The following is a 14493-nucleotide window of genomic DNA, read 5'->3' as shown; positions in this document are numbered from 1 at the left end:
TCCTTCAATTAAAGTGGAGTAGCTATATAAAATATTTGGAGTTCTTATGCAAGAAAGGTTTGTCCTTAGTCCCCCTTTTATTTATTTAATTTTTATGTATACCATCATAAACTCATGGATATTTAATTTACACTTGGGTTATAATCCAATATTACTTAAATTAACTTGTTGAAATCGTTCCAACTTTGCTCACCGGGAACTCTTTCAGTGGAATACTATGTTCCTTTGGCATACACCATTATTGTGTTGTGTTATTTTATTTTATTTTATTTTATTTTATTTTATTTTATTTTTATTTTTGCACTTCCTTTCATTCTGGCAGTATAAGGTGCTCCAGTTTCACCTTGTACATTTCCTGTCCCAGTCTTCCCTCAGCTGTATCTCCAAGTAACCCTGGTTCCCTTACTGGAGAATATTAGAAAACAAAATCTAGATATTATACATGTGCTTATTGCTACTAGGGTGTTGTTGCTTCTTGGCTCCCTCAGCTGACAAAACAAGGGGATATATGGGTGTATAATAAAAATGTATATACAGATATTTAAAATATTTCTATATGCAACCATCTTTATCTATATTAAGCTAAATTAACATCAGTCCACACTGATGGCTCCTACTCTAATCCTTTACCACATGCATCATTCTAGCCTCTTTCCTGTGCTTAACTGTAAACTCCCTCTCTGATAGTGACAGATCTGGTTCCTACCACTTGCCATCTGTTTACTTAATTGTTCAATTCCCATGTATGTGTATAAAAATATTAGAATTGTTAACCCATACAACCATAGGAAAGTTATTTATCAACTTAGTATTTCTGTACAGGTCTTTTTGCCTTTAGTCTTACAGACCACTCATTTCCAAAGTTACTTAGGTCTGAAACTTATTCCTCCACCTCTTTTAGTGAGATGACTTTATATATTCATAATATAGTTAACTGGTTTTGTTGCATTATGCATTCCATCCTGAGATTTCCCTGACCTCACAAAAGTTTTTTTTTTAATTTGCATACATTAAAATTACCTCTTCACGCTCTGAAGTTTAATAGGTTTTGACAAAAAGATAGTGCTATGTACCCACACTTAAGGATATCCTATCCATTAGTAGTTCTATTCTTAACAATTCCCTGTGCCTCATTTTTTCAAGCCTCCTCAATTCCCCACAATCCTCTGGTAACCACTGATTTTTATTACCTTTATAGGTTTGACTTATAATAGGAATCACAAAATATGCAGCTTTCTCAAAGCAGTTTAACTTAAAAATACACACTTAGAGTTCATTCATGTATTTTTATGATTTAATAGATCCCTTATTCATATTGCTGAATAATATTCCAGTGTCTGGATATACCATAGCTCATGTATCCAGTTACCTACTGGAAGATATTTTGATTACTTCTAGTTTTGGCAATATGAATAAAGCTCTATAAATATTAGTTTGTAGCTTTTCGTGGGAACACAAGTTTTCAGGTAAGTTGGATAAATAACCAGGAATATGATTGTTGGATCATATGCTGAGACTATGTCCAGCTTTGTAAAAAATTGTAAACTATCCCCAAAATGAATGTCCTGTTTTGTATTCCTACCTAGAAATGAATGAATTTTTGTTTTGTATTCTTGTTGACATTTGGAGTTCTCAGATTTGGGGAGATTTGTTGTTTTTTAAAGATTTTATCAATTTTAATAGGTATATAGTTGTACACATTGTTACTATAATGTGAAATTACCTAATGAGAAATTATGTTGAGCATCTGTTCCCATGTTTATTTGTTATCTGAATATCTTCTTGGGTGAGGTGTCCTTTCAAATCTTTTTGGGGGATTTAAAAAATTCAATTGTGTTGTTCATTATTTCATATCTGAACTTCAGGTGTTCTTTATATATTTTTGATACAAGTCCTTTATCAGATACATTTTCCAAATACCTTTGCCGATCTTTGGCTTGTCTTTTCATTCCCTTGGTAGTGTCTTTTACAAAACAGAAGGTTTAAAAAAGAAAAAAAAAAGAAGGTTTTAATTTTAAGAAAGTCTGATTTCTCAGTTCATTCTTGATTATGTTTCTGGTGTTGGAACTGAAAAGTCCTCACCACACATAGTTTGTCTACAATTTTTCCTACTTTTTTCCTCAGAGTTTTACAGTTTTATACTTAGGTCTGTGTTCCATTTGACTTCAATTTATGAAAGGTATAAGGTGTGTTTGTATTCATTTTTATGGATATCCAATTTTTCCAGCACAACTTGTTTAAAGTGTATTCTTTATTTTCTGTTTATTGTAATGCTTTGATATCTTAAAAAAAATTATGTCGAGGAGAGACTGCCTCTCTCTGGGCTAGCCAAATTTTAGAGATTGCAAAGTGCCCTCTCCTCTATTTGGTCTGTATGTTTCGTCTTTCTTAAATATTCCAGATCCAGGTACCAAATAAGTAGGGAACAACTCTATAGTCCAAAGCCCACCAAAATTATTCAAATTATCCAATTCCAAGATGTTTATCTTGTCTTTATGCCTTTCCTGCAAAAATCCCAATAAAAGTCATGACCTTAACCTTCCCCCCCATTTCTATCTTGTGTCTCCTGACCATCCCGGTGTCTTTCTTATGTGGCCCTATGTTGTGTGCTGCACCTCCTGTCTCTAGCAACTATGAGTATAGTCAACTTTTTTTTTTCTGAGTTTCTTCTCTGTCTCTTATTATAAATACACCTGACTGATCATCTCATGAAAGAATATGAAACAAAAAGCCTTTCTTGATTGAACTGCTTTTACTCCATTGTCATAACTTAGTAAACTTTATTTGTATAGGTGTATTTCTGGATTATTCTGATCCATTGATAAATGGGTCTGTTCTTTTGCCAATACCTTGATTTTTTTTTAAGATTTTATTTTTTTAAGTAATCTTGACCCCCAATGTAGGACTCAAACTCACAATCATAATCAAGAGTTGCATTCTCTAACAACTAAGTTAGCCAGTTGCCCCAATACCATGATGTCCTGATTACTGTCTTGGTACTGAATGATTGTCACTCTATAGGAAGTTTTACAATATTTTATTGTAAGTCTGTCACCTGTTCTTTAGTATTGTGTTTGTTCTAAGTATTTGCATTTATAAAAAATTATAGAATCAGGTTGATGATAGATAAAAAAAATAACTTGTTAAGATTTTTGTGTAGACTAATTTCAATCTGTAGAACAAGTTGGAAACAATAGACATCTAAACAGTATTGAGTGTTCTAATTCATAAAGTAGAATATCTCTCCATTTATTTAAATCTTTGATTTCTTTTATTGAAGTTTTGTTGTTCGCTACATATAAATCCTAGTCATATCTATTAGACTTTACCTAAGCATTTCATTTTTTGTGATGCTATTGTAAATGATTTTTTTGTCACATTGTGATTTATTAAAGGAATATTATTTTTGCCCATAAAACTGAAAAACAATTGACTTTTGCATTTTAATCTTGTATCTTGTGATCTTGCTATACTCACATATAGTTCCAGTTTTTTGTCAATTCTTTAGGCTTTGCTGTATGTACACTCATATCATCTATTGAAAAAATATAATTTATTCCTTCCTTCCCAATATATATTTATTTTATTTATTTTACTCATCTTATTGAACTAGCTAGAATTCCAGCATGATATGAAGTAGAAGTAATACTATTGGGCATACTTGCTCCGTTCCTTTTTTTTTTTTACCTTAATCGCATCATTATTTATTTATTTATTTATTTTGGATTTTTAATTTTTTATAAACATATATTTTTACCCCAGGGGTACAGATCTGTGAATCACCAGGTTTACACACTTCACAGCACTCACCAAAGCACACAACCTCCCCAATGTCCATAATCCCACCCCCTTCTCACAAACCCCCTCCCACCAGCAACCCTCAGTTTGTTTTGTGAGATTAAGAGTCACTTATGGTTTGTCTCCCTCCCAATCCTATCTTGTTTCATTTATTCTTTTCCTACCCACTTAAGCCCCCATGTTGCATCACCACTTCCTCATATCAGGGAGATCATATGATAGTTGTCTTTCTCTGCTTGACTTATTTCACTAAGCATGATACCCTCTAGTTCCATCCATGTTGTCACAAATGGCAAGATTTCATTTCTTTTGATGGCTGCATAGTATTCCATTCTGTATATATCCCACATCTTCGTGATCCATTCATCTGTTGATGGACATCTAGGTTCTTTACATAGTTTGGCTATTGTGGACATTGCTTCTATAAACATTCGGGTGCACGTGTCCCTTTGGATCACTACGTTTGTATCTTTAGGGTAAATACCCAATAGTCAATTGCTGGGACATAGGGCAATTATATTTTCAACATTTTGAGGAACCTCCATGCTGTTTTCCAGAGTGGCTGCACAAGCTTGCATTCCCACTAACAGTGTAGGAGGGTTCCCCTTTCTCCGCATCCTCGCCAGCATCTGTCATTTCCTGACTTGTTGATTTTAGCCATTCTGACTGGTGTGAGGTGATATCTCATTGTGGTTTTGATTTGTATTTCCCTGATGCCGAGTGATATGGAGCACTTTTTCATGTGTCTGTTGGCCATCTGGATGTCTTCTTTGCAGAAATGTCTGTTCATGTCCTCTGCCCATTTCTTGATTGGATTATTTGTTCTTTGGGTGTTGAGTTTGCTAAGTTCTTTAGAGATTTTGGACACTAGTCCTTTATCTGATATGTCGTTTGCAAATATCTTCTCCCATTCTGTCAGTTGTCTATTGGTTTTGTTAACTGTTTCCTTTGCTGTGCAAAAGCTTTTGATCTTGATGAAATCCCAATAGTTCATTTTTGCCCTTGCTTCCCTTGCCTTTGGTGTTGTTCCTAGGAAGATGTTGCTGTGGCTGAGGTCGAAGAGGTTGCTGCCTGTGTTCTCCTCAAGGATTTTGATGGATTCCTTTCGCACATTGAGGTCCTTCATCCATTTTGAGTTTATTTTTGTGTGGTGTAAGGAAATGGTCCAATTTCATTTTTCTGCATGTGGCTGTCCAATTTTCCCAGCACCTTTTATTGAAGAGGTTGCCTTTTTTCCATTGGATATTCTTTCCTGCGCTGTCAAAGATTAGTTGACAATAGAGTTGAGGGTCTATTTCTGAGTTCTCTATTCTGTTCCATTGATCTATGTGTCTGTTTTTGTGCCAGTGCCATGCTGTCTTGATGATGACAGCTTTGTAATAGAGCTTGAAGTCCGGAATTGTGATGCCACCAACGTTGGCTTTCTTTTTCAATATCCCTTTGGCTATTCGAGGTCTTTTCTGGTTCCATATAAATTTTAGAATTATTTGTTCCATTTCTTTGAAAAAGATGGATGGTACTTTGATAGGAATTGCATTAAATGTGTAGATTGCTTTAGGTAGCATAGACATTTTCACAATATTTAGTCTTCCAATCCAGGAGCATGGAACATTTTTCCATTTCTTTGTGTCTTCCTCAATTTCTTTCATGAGTACTTTATAGTTTTCTGAGTATAGATTCTGTGCCTCTTTAGTTAGGTTTATTCCTAGATATCTTATGGTTTTGGGTGCAATTATAAATGGGATGGACTCCTTAATTTCTCTTTCTTCTATCTTGTTGTTGGTGTAGAGAAATGCAACTGATTTCTGTGCATTCATTTTATATCCTGACACTTTACTGAATTCCTGTACAAGTTCTAGCAGTTTTGGAGTGGAGTCTTTTAGGTTTTCCACATATAGTATCATATCATCTGCGAAGAGTGATAATTTGACTTCTTCTTGCCAATTTGGATGCCTTGAATTTCTTTTGTTGTCTGATTGCTAAGGCTAGGACTTCTAGTACTATGTTGAATAGCAGTGGTGATAATGGACATCCCGGCCATGTTCCTGACCTTAGCGGAAAAGCTTTCAGTTTTTCTCCATTGAGAATGATATTTGCGGTGGGTTTCTCATAGATGGCTTTGATGATATTGAGGTATGTGCCCTCTATCCCTACACTTTGAAGAGTTTTGATCAGGAAGGGATGCTGTACTTTGTCAAATGCTTTTTCAGCATCTATTGAGAGTATCATATGGTTCTTGTTCTTTCTTTTATTGATGTGTTGTATCACATTGACTGATTTCCGGATGTTGAACCAACCTTGCAGCCCTGGAATAAATCCCACTTGGTCGTGGTGAATAATCCTTTTAATGTACTGTTGAATCCTATTGGCTAGTATTTTGGTGAGGATTTTCACATCTGTGTTCATCAAGGATATTGGTCTATAGCTCTCTTTTTTGATGGGATCCTTGTCTGGTTTTGGATCAAGATGATGCTGGCCTCATAAAATGAGTTTGGAAGTTTTCCTTCCATTTCTATTTTTTGGAAGAGTTTCAGGAGAATAGGAATTAGTTCTTCTTTAAATGTTTGGTAGAATTCCCCCGGGAAGCCGTCTGGCCCTGGGCTTTTCTTTGTTTGGAGATTTTTAATGACTGTTTCAATCTCCTTACTGGTTATGGGTCTGTTCAGGCTTTCTATTTCTTCCTGGTTCAGTTGTGGTAGTTTATATGTTTTTAGGAATGCATCCATTTCTTCCAGATTGTCAAATTTATTGGCGTAGTGTTGCTCATAGTATGTTCTTATAATAGTTTGTATTTCTTTGGTGTTAGTTGTGATCTCTCCTCTTTCATTCATGATTTTATTTATTTGGGTCCTTTCTCTTTTCTTTTTGATAAGTCGGGCCAGGGGTATATCAATTTTATTAATTCTTTCAAAGAACCAGCTCCCAGTTTCGTTGATATGTTCTATTGTTTTTTTGGTTTCTATTTCATTGATTTCTGCTCTGATATTTGTGATTTGTCTTCTCCTGCTGGGCTTAGGGTTTCTTTCTTGTTCTTTCTCCAGCTCCTTTAGGTGTAGGGTTAGGTTGTGTACCTGAGACCTTTCTTGTTTCTTGTGAAAGGCCTGTACCGCTATATATTTTCCTCTCAGGACTGCCTTTGTTGTGTCCCACAGATTTTGAACCATTGTATTTTCATTATCATTTGTTTCCATGATTTTTTTCAATTCTTCTTTAATTTCCAGGTTGACCCATTCATTCTTTAGAAGGATGCTGTTTAGTCTCCATGTATTTGGGTTCTTTCCAAACTTCCTTTTGTGGTTGAGTTCTAGCTTTAGAGCATTGTGGTATGATAATCTGCAGGGAATGATCCCAATCTTTTGATACTGGTTGAGTCCTGATTTAGGACCGAGAATGTGATCTATTCTGGAGAATGTTCCATGTGCACTAAAGAAGAATGTGTATTCTGTTGCTTTGGGATGAAATGTTCTGAATATATCTGTGATGTCCATCTGGTCCAGTGTGTCATTTAAGGCCTTTATTTCCTTGCTGATCTTTTGCTTGGATGATCTGTCCATTTCAGTGAGGGGAGTGTTAAAGTCCCCTACTATTATTGTATTATTGTTGATGTGTTTCTTTGATTTTGTTATTACTTGCTCTGTTCTTAATTTTAAGGTTAAGAGACAAGTTTTTCATCATTAAGTATAATGGTTACTATAGTTTTTTTGTTGTTTTTTAAATTTTTTATTTAATTTTATTTATTTATTTTTAGCTTTTTAGGGATTTTATTTAGTTATTTGACAGACAGATCACAAAGAGACAGAGAGGCAGGCATGGGGGCTCGCGGCTGAGCAGAAAGCCCAATGTGAGGCTCTATCCCAGGACACTGAGATCATGACCTGAGCTGATGTCAGAGGTTTAATCCACTGAGCCACCCAGGCACCCTTTGTTGATTTTTTTAATCAAAATTAAGGAACTTACTCCATTCTTAGTATGTTGAGATTTTTTTAAATCAAAAAGGGATGTTGTATTTTGTCAAATGCTTTTTCCGTGTCAATTGTATGATTATATGATTCCTCTTAAATGTGTTTATTTACATTAATTGTTGTTCAAATGTTAAAAGGGACTGGAAAACTCAAATAAATCTCACTTGGACATGGTCTAAAAGTATTTGCATAAGTAGTTTGATTCAATTTCTTAATTGTTAAAGATTTTTGCATCTATGCCCATGATAGATGATGGTCTATACATTTCTTTATGTAGTATTTTCATCTGGTTTTAGTATAAGGTAATATTGGTCTCATACATCAAGTGGGCTAGGAAATGTTTCCTTTCCTATCTTCTGAAAAAGGGTGTGTGGAATTGGTATTACTCCTTCCATGTTTGGTAGAATTTCTCAATGAAACCATCTGAAACTGAAGCTTTCCTTTTTGGTAATTTATTAATTATTTATTCAACTTTGTATAGACATATGCCTATTTTGATTACCTATTTCTTATTTGTGAGTATAGGTATTTTGTGTCTTTGAAGTAATAAATTAATTTCATCAAATTATGAAACTTGTGGGCATAGAGTTGTCTATAGCATTTCTTATCATTTTTAAGGCAGTAGTGATGATCCTATTTTCTGATATTGTTGTTTTGTGACTTTTTTCCCCCTTAGTTAGCCAGGCTATAGGCTTATCAATTGTATTGATCTTTTCAAAGAACCAGTGTCTGGTTTTGTAGATTTCCTCTATTGTTTTTCTGCATTCAATGTCATTGATTTCTGCCCTTATTCTTATTGCTTTCCTTCAGGTTGCTTTAATCTTATTCTTCTTTCTCTTGCCTTAAAATGTAAAATCTGAGATCATTAATCTTAAGTCTTTCTTATTTTCTAATATATGCATTTAATGCTATAAATTCATCTGTAAACAGCATTTTGTTGCATGCCACAGCTTTTGATAAGTTAGTCATTTAATTAATTAAACTGCAATATTTAATTAACATGTTGTTTAATCTCTAAATATTTGGTAATATTCTTTTTACTTTTTGATTATAAATTTTTAGTCTAATTCTATTGGACTCTGAGAACTTTTTATGATTTATATTTCCCTAAATTTACTTAAGTATTATTGTCCAGAATGTGATCTATCTTGGAGAATGTTCCTTGTGAGTATGAACATAATATTTATTTTGCTGTTGTTAGACAGAATATTCTATAAATATCAGTACAATCAAGCTTACAGATAGTGCTTGTCAAGTCAGCTATATCCTTATGTTCTGCTTGCTTGACTTGTCAATTATTGAAAGAGTGTTGTTAAGTCCCTAGCTATAATAATGGATTTGTCTATTTTAAGTTTTTATTTTAATTCCCATTTGTTAACATATAGTGTTACATTAGTTTCTGACAGAGAATTTAGTTTTTCAATAATACAATACATCATTCAGTGCTCATTATGACAAGTGCACTCCTTAATCCCTATCATCTATTTAACCTGTCTCCCCCACCCACTTCCTCTCTGTTAATCATCAATTTGCTCTCTATAATTATTTGGTCTTTGACTTGTTTCTCTTCCTCACTTTTTTCCCCCTTTGCTCATTTGTTTTGTTTCTTAAATTCCATATATGACTTAAATAATCTTGTATTTTTTTCTTGAGGTTCTATGAGTTTTTGTTTTATATATTTTGATATTGTTTATATATTTTTGTTTATATATTTTGATGTTTATATATATATATGTATATATATATAAATACATATATATATATAAAGGATTGTTATGTTTTAGACAAGCTGACACTTTATCATTATGTAATTCCACCTTTATACCTAATAATATTCCATTTTCTGGTGTTTGTTTCATCTGAAATTAATACAGGTAGTCTTACTTTCTCTTAATTGTCACTAGCATTATACATAATATAAGCCATACTTCTTTCTCATTCAACAGCAGCAGTTTCAAGTCTACTAAAACAAATTCATATACATATATACATACAGACCTTGTAATGTATGCATAATGCATTTATTAATAAGAACCCCAGTCTGGAAGCAATTCTAAGGTCCATCAACAGGAGAAAGGATAAATAATGCTACTTTCATACAATGGGATACTACTCAGCAATGAAAAATAATACACCACTGAAACAAACACTAATTTAGATAAGTATAAAAAACAAAGAATTTAGTCATAAGAAAGTGCATACTTCATAGTAACATTTAAACATTATTTTAGAGCTGGCAAAACTATTTCACAGTGATAATAATTAGGAAAAAACTGCCTCTGAGTGGATGGAGAACTGACTGGAAAGAAACATGAAAGAAACTTCTGGGATGATGGAAATGTCCATTTGGATTTTATTTTATGTAGTGATTATAGGATTTCTACAACTGTCAAAGCTTAAATGGAACACTGAAAATACATTTTACTATATATGAGTTAGATATCAAAAAATACTTATATTTACAAATTAAAGACCAACAAGGTAAAAAGAAGGAAGGTTGGTAAATTTATTAATCTTGTTAAAAACCATTAGGCTGGGGTGCCTGGGTGGCTCAGTCATTAAGCGTCTGCCTTCAGCTCACATCAAGACCTTAGGGTCCTGGGTTGGAGCCCCACATCAGGCTTTCTGCTCAGCGGGAAACTGGCTTCTCCCTCTCCTCTTCCCCCTGCTTGTCTTCCCTTTGTCGCTGCCTCTATCTCTGTCAAGTAAATTAATAAATTCTTTTTTAATAATTAAAAACAATTAGGTGATCTCTCAGGAGTTCATTACAGTCATTGATGCTGCCACTGTACATAAGTAAATATATGGGTGCATAGACTAAATGTTTAAGGTCAATTGTTGAATAAGCATGCTGTAAGACAAAGAAAGAGAAGAAAACAGAAAGAAAGAGAGAAAGAGAAAGAAAGAAAGAAAGAAAGAAAGAAAGAAAGATGAAGGAAAGAATGAAGAGTTAAACTGCCTGTTTCTTTTATAATATATTAGCCAAAGAAAGAGGCAAGCAATTTGTCAAGGAATAGTCAGATATATTTTTGGTGGGTTATCTAGTAAAATGACTCTTGAATTTTGTGGTGACTAGAGGATTTCCCTTTATGAAGGAAACATTTAAACTGTTGTCTGAATACATTCAAAAACGACTGTACCCGTGGAGTTAGAAATTAACTTAGTGCCATGAATAAAGTCTTACCCATCAGACTATTAGTAGTTCTATTCATAGAAGATTATTCACCAGGTACTGTACTGTTAACATGTTTTTTATCAAGTGTTTCATATGAGAAGATTACTGAGAAGAAGGAAGACTATGTTCATATAACTAGGACTGTAATTAACCCTTTGTTTCTGTTCTTGTTTTCTTCCTTGATAAGAATAATATATCTCATATCTTTGTGTTTTAATCCATTCTGGATGTATAGTTTAAAAACAACATTTACTTCCTATAGCTGTGGAGTCTGAGAGTCCAAGATTAGAGTGCCAAGAATGATATGGTACTGGTAAAGCCTGTCTTCTGAGTTGCAGACTGCCAACTTTTTACTATGTTCTCATGTGATGGAAGGGACAAGCTAACTCTGAAGCTTCCTTTGTAAGGGCAGTATCCCTATTCATGATGACTTAATCAACTCCCAAGGCCCCACCTCCTAATACCATCATCTTGGGCATTAGGTTTTCAACATACAAATTTGTGAGGGGACATAAACATTTAAACTATAGCATTTATCCCTGACCCCCTCAAAATCCATTTATTCTGACATGTTATCAACTCAAAAGTCTAAGTTTAAAGTCTCATCTAAATCTCATCAAAATCAGATATCGATGAGACTCAAGTTATGATTCATCCTGAGGAAAATTCCTCTCCTGCTGAGAACCTGTAACATAAAACAAATTAGGTGTTTATAAAATATAATGGTGGAACATGTGTGAATAGAAACTCACAATCCAAAAAGGAGAAACAGAAAAGAAAAATGGAGTAGCAAGTCAAAATCTAAAAGGGTGATCACTAAACCTCAAATCTTGAGAATAGTTTTCCTTGGTTTGATGCCCTGCCTTACCTATCCTCTAGGGTGGAGGTTCTGCTTCCAGATATATTAGGACATTCCCAACCCTACAATTTTGCTGGGTTCTGCCTATGCAGAATCTGTAAGATTCTAGTCATTTCCCTATGGCTGTTCCTAGCCTGGAATCACACACCTGTGTCTTTACTGGTCTGGAATCACTGCGGCAGCTCCAGCCCCACAACTTTGTTAGTCATTGCCCTAGTAGAAGTTCTCTGTAGCAGCCATGCCCTTGAAGAGGCTCTGTGCCTGGGTTATGTGCCCTGGGTCCTAGGAGGCCCTATCATTCCAAATATAGTTAGAGGATATCACTCACCATGATTTTGCTGGGGTCTGGTCCTCACAGTTTTGGGCATGGATCATCTGGCTTGTTGAAACCCAGAAGATGTCTCTCCCCATTTTTGAAACTCAGGAGGAAACCCTGATGATCTCTGAATTAAATCACTTTTGGGGACATTCTTCCCTTGTCCTAAAAAAAATACACATTCTCAACCAAATAGCTCCACCCTATACAATATAAGAAGTGAGAGAACTTTGCTTCGTTCTTTTCTGTCTTCTTGTCCAGTTCAAACTGACTGTTTGCCTACTGAAGTGGCTGATTTAGTCTGTGGTTCACATCCATACTAACGTCCTCATCAAAGTCATGCTCTCTCTCTCTCTCTTTTGCAATATGGCATAGGCTAAGATTTTCCAAAGTTTTAAGTTCTGCTCCCCTTTTGATTAATAGTTCCATCTTTAAATTATTTATCTCTCTGGGGCACTTGGATGGCTCAGTGGGCTAAAGGCTCTGCCTTCGGCTCAGATCATGATCTCAGGGTCCTGGGATTAAGCCCCACATAGGGCTTTTTGCTCAGCAGGAAGCCTGCTTTTCCCTCTCTCTCTGCCTGCCTCTCTGCGTACTTGTGATCTCTCACTCTCTCTCTGTGTGTCAAGTGAATAGGTAAAACCTTTTAATAAATAAAAAAATAAATAAATAAATAATTTCTCTCTTCTCCCATATTACTATAAGTATTCAAGAGAAGTCAATCCATACCTTCAACTCTTTGCTTAGATATTTCCTCAGCCAAGTATTTAATGTTATTACTCACAAGTTCTACCTTCCACAAAACATTCGGCAAAACAATTACTTATTTCTATCTGAGACCTAATGAAAATGGCCTTTACCACCCATATTTCTACCAACATTCTGTTCATGACCAATTAGATGTTCTCTAAGAAGATGGAGGTTTTCTTTTACAGTACTCTTCTCATGATCTTTCACTAGAAACACCCTTCACAGTCCCTTCATGGTAATGTAGGCTTTTTCAAGCATGCACCTCAAAACTCCTCTAGCCTATATCCATTACACGGTTCCAAAGTCACTTCCAAATTTTTAGATATTTGTTACAGTAGTACTCCATTCACAGTACCAATTTTCTGTCTTAGTCTATTTAGGCTGCTATAACAAAACACCACAGACTGTGTGGCTTATAAACACTGGAAATGTATCTCTCACAGTTCTGGAGACTAGAAGTCCAAGATCAGAATGCCAGCATGATAAAGGTCTGGTGAAAGTCTTCTTCCAGGTGGCAGACTGCCAACTTTTCACTGTGTCCTCCCATTGTAGAAGGGAAAATCTTCTCTGGGACCTCTTTTATTGGAAGGGCACTATCATAAGGGCTCCACCCTCATGATTTAATCACACCCCAAAATCCTCACCTGCTAATCCCATCACCTTAGGCCTTATGTTTTCAACATAGGAATTTGGGAAGGGCACAAACATTTATACCATACTACTTTACTATTTTTTAAACAGGACTAAAGTCCATATCAATAAGCTGAAGTAAATAAACTTCAATGGGACTTATCAGATATAAGACCAATGTAGTTTGAACAGTAGTATACCTAAATCCATCAAAAAATGAACCCTACCAAGTCCAGGTTCTACTTCTAGTAGCATAAGCCAGAAAGATTTTTAAATTCTATCATTTTATAAATGGGAAAATTAAGGTTTAAAGAGAGCAAATGTCTCAATTTGAACCCTGTAGGGCAACAAGCAGGCTTCCCCAAGATGGCCCTTTTGGTATAAACATTATTTTCAGTTAAAAGCAATCAAAACCCAATGAATTCAGGAAAAACTATTTAGCTGCTAATCTGTCTCATGTCAATTTGAGTCCAGCTAGAAGGGCTATGAAGGGCTGAGAAAAATCTTCCTCCCCAACACCCCCAATTTACACAAATGAGTTAGTGTCATAGCTAGGACTAGAACATATTTCTACTCTAAGCCCATTTTTTTTTCTAATCAATTCCTGTCACAACTCAAACTAATATACTGTACTTTTCACATACTTCACTTCATAAAACACACCAAATGATGACTTAATGTTGAGAAATCAGCGTGGTTGATTAGAAAGAAGGAGGAGTGGCTCAATCTTTTTGATGGGAAAATAATTTTAGAAGAACATAAAAGCTAAATAGAATAAAATAATAAATAACTAAATAGAATAAAATAACAAGAAGAAATTAAGCATGATGAAATCTTTTTATTTTAAAGATTTATTTATTTATTTGAGAGAAAGAAAGTGCACGTGAGCATGGGGGAAGGGGCAGAAGGAAAGAAGGTCTTAAGCAGTCTCTGTGCTGAGTGTGGAGCCCCACGCAGGGCTCAATCGTATGACCTTGAGATCACAACCTGAGCCCAAACCAAG

This window comes from Mustela putorius, unplaced genomic scaffold (assembly GCF_011764305.1).
Source record: "Mustela putorius furo isolate JIRA1106 unplaced genomic scaffold, ASM1176430v1.1 tig00003901_pilon_pilon_pilon, whole genome shotgun sequence".
NCBI classification, from domain to species: Eukaryota; Metazoa; Chordata; class Mammalia; order Carnivora; family Mustelidae; genus Mustela; species Mustela putorius.
This window is presented reverse-complemented; position numbering follows the sequence as displayed.